The sequence below is a fragment of the Bufo bufo genome, chromosome 2 (assembly GCF_905171765.1).
Source record: "Bufo bufo chromosome 2, aBufBuf1.1, whole genome shotgun sequence".
Lineage (NCBI taxonomy): Eukaryota > Metazoa > Chordata > Amphibia > Anura > Bufonidae > Bufo > Bufo bufo.
In genome coordinates this window covers 277,968,586-277,975,598 of record NC_053390.1, presented here as the reverse complement: position 1 = coordinate 277,975,598, position 7,013 = coordinate 277,968,586, and the positions used below count along the sequence as shown (strand labels likewise).

The 7,013-nt window shown below is 47.4% G+C and overlaps 1 protein-coding gene across 2 annotated transcripts in view; it reads left to right on the top strand.

The window, feature by feature from the left end:
- Window positions 1-1,123: 1,123 nt before the first annotated feature.
- Window positions 1,124-7,013, top strand: part of KIAA1671 (KIAA1671 ortholog) — a 183,304-nt gene continuing 177,414 nt past the window's right edge. Inside the window, exon 1 of one of the 2 annotated variants that reach the window (XM_040416571.1) lies at window positions 1,124-1,273. The gene's annotated coding sequence lies outside the window, so the exon portion shown is untranslated. Of the gene's footprint in view, window positions 1,274-6,099; window positions 6,189-7,013 lie in introns of those variants that run through there. The other variant, XM_040416572.1, reaches the window with a different exon arrangement.

The window sequence follows — 7,013 nt, the reverse complement described above, 5'->3', positions numbered from 1 at the left end:
ACCCAAACACAGGCCTCTCACCCAGCAAGCCAGTCCTCTCTGCTCTGCACTGATGAGGGGCAATCACCCCGAAACAGCTGTCGGCAGATGAGGTGCTGGCTTATTTAATATCCAAGTCATGTTTCAAGGCTTATTTTAAGAGCTGAACATTGACTTATAGGATAGCTGCCTTACATCTGGTGGCATTAGAGGCAGAGCTTGTTAAGAGCTCATTTGCATCCCTTCCCTCCCAATACGGGGAATGTAATGGAGATCCTGATGTTAGTGTTCTATAATGGTGATTTTAGGTGAAAGACTCCCTTTAAGCAATGGTGGCCGTTTCACCCTCTTAGGCCTCTTGCACACGAATGTTTTTTTTTTTCCGTTTCCGTTTTTTTCCGTTCCGTATACGGAACCATTCATTTCAATGAATCCACAAAAAAAAAACGGAAGGTGCTCCGTATGCCTTCAGTTTCCGTATTTCCGTTCAAACATAGAACATGTCCTATTCTTGTCCGCATTACGGACAAGGATAGGACTGTTCTATAAGGGGCCAGCTGTTCCGTTCGGCAAAATACGGAATGCACATGGATGTCATCCATATTTTTTACAGATCCGTTTTTTAGGGACCGCAAAACCATACGGTCGTGTGCAGGAGGCCTTAGACAGACACTTTAGTAAGGAGCAATTTAGTAAATGAATGCACATTTATGCATTTCCCAGGTCAAAAAGAGGGACATTTAATGAAAGAGGGACTTGGGTCAAAAAGAGGGACTGTCGCTCCAAAAGAGGGACACTTGGGAGGTATGTATTTGGCAGCAGCCTCTGACATTGTAGAGAAGGCGGTTGTGTGACTGCTATCACGACAGGTCAGGGGTGGGTTACTTTCCTGCTATAATCTCAAAACCCCACGGGAAAAGCAGAGCACGGTTATATAGGAAGACGCGAGCACTGGAGGGGTGCAATACCGAGCACAACCAGAAGGTGGCGATCGATATCAGCGACACCCCGTTCCCTTATCTTCAGCCACAGGTTGCCATGCTAACAAAGCCGCTTCCAAGCCTTGGCCCCGCCTTGTTGCCTGACAAACAAACTAGGTTGCGCCTTTGTCCCAGCCTGGGGTTCCCCGTGGAAGGCACGGCTGGGCAGGGGGCGTGGCCTGGGCTCATTCGCAGCAGGTTGGGTTGGTCGGGTGGAGCTGTCTCTGTTTAGGCAGGTGGAACATGGAGAAAGAGGAAGGAAGGCAGTGAGAGCAGGCACCGGGGAAACAAAGGGGGACGAGGCAGCCGGCCAGGTAAGACTGCTCTGCAAACTAGCTCACCGCAAACTTTCCAACTCCCGCCTGCCTGTGCTTCTTCCTTACACCTGTACCTGGGGGGCCCCAGCAGCTGACCCTGCTTTACTGGATGTCATGGGTTGTAGTGCTCTGCTGCTGGGGGTCTCATAAGGTGCATGTATATAGATCATCCCTGGGTATACTGTACATACTGTAGAGAGGGTGCATGTGCACCTCTCAGCGTGCTTCAGACAGGGCATGCTGGGAGTTGTAGTTCCGCCATCCACAAGTTGCAGATCACTGCTGTAGAGCTCCACTACGCAGCAGCTATTCACCCTTTCAGGGACATTATAGCTAGAGTCTATGTAATCTGTGTGTGATGTGCGGCTGTTCTCTGTTATCAGCCAGTTCAGGCTGTGGGCGGTAGAGGTATTGGGGGCATTTTAATACAGATGTCGGGTATCTGTCAAAATTCTCAGGCCACCGCTGACATTGTCGTTCTTGTTGTCAAGTCCCTCTGCCTGCCCCTGATTTACATAGATTTCCCCCCACCGTTATGCGTGACCTTAAGGCCTCTTGCACACGAACGTTTATTTTTTCCGTTTTTGTGGATTCCGTTCGCGGTCAGTTTGCGGAACCATTCACTTCAATGGGTCCGCAAAAACAACGGAAGGTACTCCATATGCATTCCGTATTGCCGTATTTCCGTTCAAAGATAGAACACGTCCCATTATTGCCCACAAATCATGTTCCGTAGCTCCATTCAAGTCAATGGTTTCGCAAAAAAATAAAAACGGAATGCCTCCGTATGTCTTCCATATCCGTTCCGTTTTTGCGGAACCATCTATTGAAAATTTTATGCCCAGCCCAATTTTTTTATGTACTTACTGTTTAAACATTATTGTATGCTTCAGTTTTCGTTTGCGATCCGCAAAAAACAGATCCCAAACGGAACGGAAACACTACTGAAACAAAAAACCGGATCCGTTTAAAACGGACCGCAAAACCATACGGTCGTGTGCAAGAGGCCTAAGGCTATGTCCACACGTGACTGAAACGCTGGCAGATCTGAAGCATTGTACAGTACCAGCAAAGTGAATGAGTTTTTAGCAATTTCTCGTCCGCACGTGGCAGAAAAAATCCACCGCCGAAACTGACCTGTGATGCAAATCTTAAAGGGGTTCTGCAGTTTGTTTAAACTGATGATCTATCCTCTGGATAGATCATCAGTTTCTGATCGGCGGGGGTCCGACACCCGGGACCCCTGCCGATCAGCTGTTTGAGAAGGCAGCAGCGCCGCGGCCTTCTCACAGTTTACCGCTGGCCCAGTGACGTCACGACTAGTATCTACTGGCCTGGGCGGGGCTAAGCTCCATTCAAGTGAACAGAGCTTAGCCCCGCCCAGGCCATTGATACTAGTCGTGACATCACTGGGCCGGCGGTAAACTGTGAGAAGGCCGCAGAGCTCCTGGAGCGCCGCTGCCTTCTCAAACAGCTGATCAGTGGGGGTCCCGGGTGTCGGACCCCCGCCGATCAGATGCTGATGAGGATAGATCATCAGTTTAAACAAACTGCAGAACCCCTTTAAATCTGCAGCATGTTAATTTTTACCTTGGATTTTTATAGGGGATTTCACCCTTTGCAATGCCGAGAATCAAATCTGAGTCAAATTGGCAGCGTTCCAGGAAGAAAGTCAGGGACAAAAGTGCACCATTTGTGATGTTTTTTTATTTTTTTTCTGCTACAGATTACAAGAAGAGATTTTGCAGATTTTAGTCACTTGAGGGTATTCAGTCAGTGAAATATGATCCATGTGACAGTGGTATTTCCTGGAATGAACGCTGCCCCTGTGACATAAACACACTGCATTATAATGCTTTATAATGCTGTGTATTCCTGCCTCAGCTGTACTGAATTGTACTGACATAATTGCGTCAGTACAGTTCAGTACAGCCGAGGTCAGGCAGCCACACAAAGCATTATAAATGAGGATAATGCATGAGTCTGTGTCACAGGAGGAGCGTTCAGTCTGGGAAATACCGCTCACACAAACAGAGCATACACGCTCATGTGAAATTGTCCGTAGGGTACTAAATGTGATGCTATCACGACAGAGGGGGCATTTGGGGCCTCCGTCATAGATCCGTTCAAAATACCAGAGGAATAAATCTGCCTGCAGGACTCATCTCCTCTTAAATTCTGGCACCTCAGATGGAAAGTGGAACCCATTAGGCCCCTTTCACATGGGCGAGTATTCCGCGTGGGTGCAATGCGTGAGATGAATGCACTGAATCCGGACCCATTCATTTCATTGGGGCTGTGTACATGAGTGATGTTTTTCACGCATCACTTGTACGTTGTGTGAAAATCTCAGCAGGCTCTATACTCTGCGTTTTTCACTCAACGCAGGCCCCATAGAAATGAATGGGGCTGCGTAAAAATCGCATAGCATCCGCAAGCAAGTGCGGATGCGATGCAATTTTCACGCATGGTTGCTAAGGAGATGAGGGATGAGCGACCTGGGACCCCATTTAATTTATTATTTTCCATTATAACATGGTTATAATGGAAAATAATAGCATTTATAATACAGAATGCAAAGTGAAATGTCAATTGAGGGTTAAAAAATAATAAAAACATTACTCACCTCATCCACTTGATCGCGCAGCCGGGATCCTCTACTTTGTTCTTCTTGAAGGACCTGCAAAAGGACCTTCGCTGACGTCATCGCGCTCACCACGTGGTTATAATGCAAAATAATAAAATCTAAAGAACACCTAACCCAATCCCGAACTTCAGTGAAGAAGTCCGCGTTCGGGTCTGGGTACCAAACATTCAGTTTTTTATCACGCGTGTGCAAAACGCATTGCACTCGTGCGGAAAAAACTGAAGAACGCAACTATTTTCTCTGAACACACTTGTATCCTATCTGGCCCTCACCCACGACGTCCATGTGAAAGAGGCCTTAGAGTCAGTGTATTCCGTTTGTGTCAAATCTGGCGCTTCCGTTATTTTCATTGTTCTGCTTCTAAGGCCTCATGCACATGAACGTATTGTCTTTCCGTGTCCGTTCAGTTTTTTTTGCAGAACCATTCATTTCAAATCCGCGAAAAAAACGGAAGTTACTCTGTGTGCATTCCGTTTCCGTGTGTCCGTATTTCTGTTCCGCCAAAAAATAGAACGTCCTATTATTGTCCTCATTACGGACAAGGATAGGACTGTTCTATTAGGGGCCAGCTGTTATGTTCCGCAAAATACGGAATGCACACGGACGTCATCCATATTTTTTGCGGACCGCAAACTACATGAGGTTGTGTGCATGAGGCCTAAAACTGATCAGGAATGGAATGGGGCAGTGGAAATCAATCTTGGCAGTGTGTATGCCGCCTATCAGAGCGTGCACTGTATTTAAATTTTCAGAGAACAGTCTGTAGCATGCGCAGGCGAAGCCGTACACCTCCCTTCACTGGGCATGCTCTGGACTCACACACAGCGCACGTTGTAGTTTGGCGTCACGCTGTAATGGAGGATTTTGACAGCGACCATGTTCTTTACACTAAACCCCAGCAATATAACGACATACTGGTGGTTTAGGCCCCTTGCAGTCGAGCGATACGGATTAGGTCAGGGTGCGTTCAGTTAAAAATGCGTGATTTCGCAAGCAAGTTCATTCAGTTTTGCCTGCGATTGCCTTCAGTTCAGTTTTTATCGCATGGGAGCAATGCGCATTGATGCATTTTTCACGCGCGTGATAAAAAAAACGGAAGGTTTACAAACAACATCTCTTAGCAACCATTAGTGAAAAACGCATTGCATCCGCACTTGCTTTCGGATGCGATACGTTTTTCACGCAGCCCCATTCACTTCTATGGGGCCAGAGTTGCGTTTAAAAACGCAGAATATAGAACATGCTGCGATTTTTCACGCAACGCACAAATGATGCGTGAAAAACAACGCTCATGTACACAGACCCATTGAAATGAACGGGTCGGGATTCAGTGGGGGCGCAATGCTTTCGCATCACACATTGCACCCGCGCGAAATACTCGCTCGTCTGAAAGGGGCCATAGGGTACAAAAATCGAATGCCAGGTTCCCTTGCCGTCCGTAACCGCGCGGATCCGCGAAATACTGATGCGGTCTGTGTTGCATTTTTTGCTAATCCATTGACTACAGTGGGTGAACGGTTTGCATTTTGTAGACAAGTATAAGACATGTTCTGTCCTTTTGCACATCGGACATACACAGGCGGAAAGCACACGGATTATACATGCCGCACAAAAAGCTAGATTCGCAAAACGTGGACCACCCTCTTTTTTTTTTTTTAGGCTTGCATTCAGGACTCTACTCTCTGCTGAGATCCCGATCGCAGCCTCCGATGCAGATGTGAACCAGCCCTTGGCTCGGCAGCAGTGATCTGCCTTTTAGATCACTGCAGGTTTTTAATGGGTAGACTATACAAACACACCGCACCTCCTCCATTCATGGCGTCTTTTGCGTTTGATGTCCACTTTGTCAGCGTAATAAATTTGAAGGATTCTCATTTCAATAGGAAAGGTGGCCAGAATTCCCTTATTAGGTTATTTCAGTCGCAGTATTCCCATGTACAGTAATATCAGTGGTATCCAAAGGTCAGTGCACTCCTACTGTGCCTATCCCGCATTCTGCAAATCCTGACGGGGAGGGAAAAAAATAAAGCAAACATACGCGCTCCCTCCCCGTCCTCCTATTACACCCCCTCGAATCAAAACAGGGACCACTGGGAGGAATTAGAGCAGAAAAGGTTAAATTCCCATCCCTCCCCCTAGCTGTGTGCTGCCGAACATGGACCCCACTGTTTAGACGGGACGGGAGCCTTGTTTGGAGCTGGAGTCCTGGGCTAGAAGGACCGAGAACTAGCAATAACAAAACTTTCCTAAGGAATTCACTGTCAGGTCGGGAGATCTCCAAATGTGTACAGTGTATCTGGGGGGAAGCAGGAGGTTCATCCGTGTTTGTCAGTCCCGGCTGCATCCTGAAACTTGTACTACGCAGTTAACCCTGGGGTCGTTAAAGGGGCTCTCCTCCTCCTTTATTTACTGACAATTTGTAGATGGGGGTCCTCCTGACGTGAGCTCCTCCCACCGAATCCCAGTATGATGCCTATGGATAAGGCAGGCAAACCTCTGATGTATTGGTATTGATTTCAGCGGAGCCTCATCCCACGTTCACCTGCTGCAGATTGAATGCAGAATTTCGGATGAGTCTTGGAGTTTGCACACATTTTTGTTGTTCAGGGGACAATACTGCTGAAAACTGCTGCGGGACATCCACACGTCTGCCACCCGTGAGGCCGGCCCATCCAGTTTTTGTGAACTTTACCCTCAGCTGGAGCGTTCCAATATTTCCTTGTGTGAACAGGTTTTTTTTAAACGTCCAATTCACTAAGATTTTGGGGGCGTGCACCCTAAGGCTATCTGTGTGCGTTGCGGATTGTGCTCGTGCAGAAAAAAACACACCGTAATACAGTACCAGGAATGTGTATGAGATTTCACAAATCTCATGTACGTTTTGCTCTGTAGTGAGGATTTTGTCTCTTTGTGCGGATTTCACCCATTTGAGTGCAAGCGTGAGATCTGAGGCAAAACCGCAAGTAACACGTGTGGAAACGCACCGAAATCTGCACGGAAATTGACGCTGAATTTCTGTTACACAGCACACACCTGTGTTTAGGTAGCCTTAGGGCATCTGGACACAAGTGCGGGTGAAGGCACTTAAGA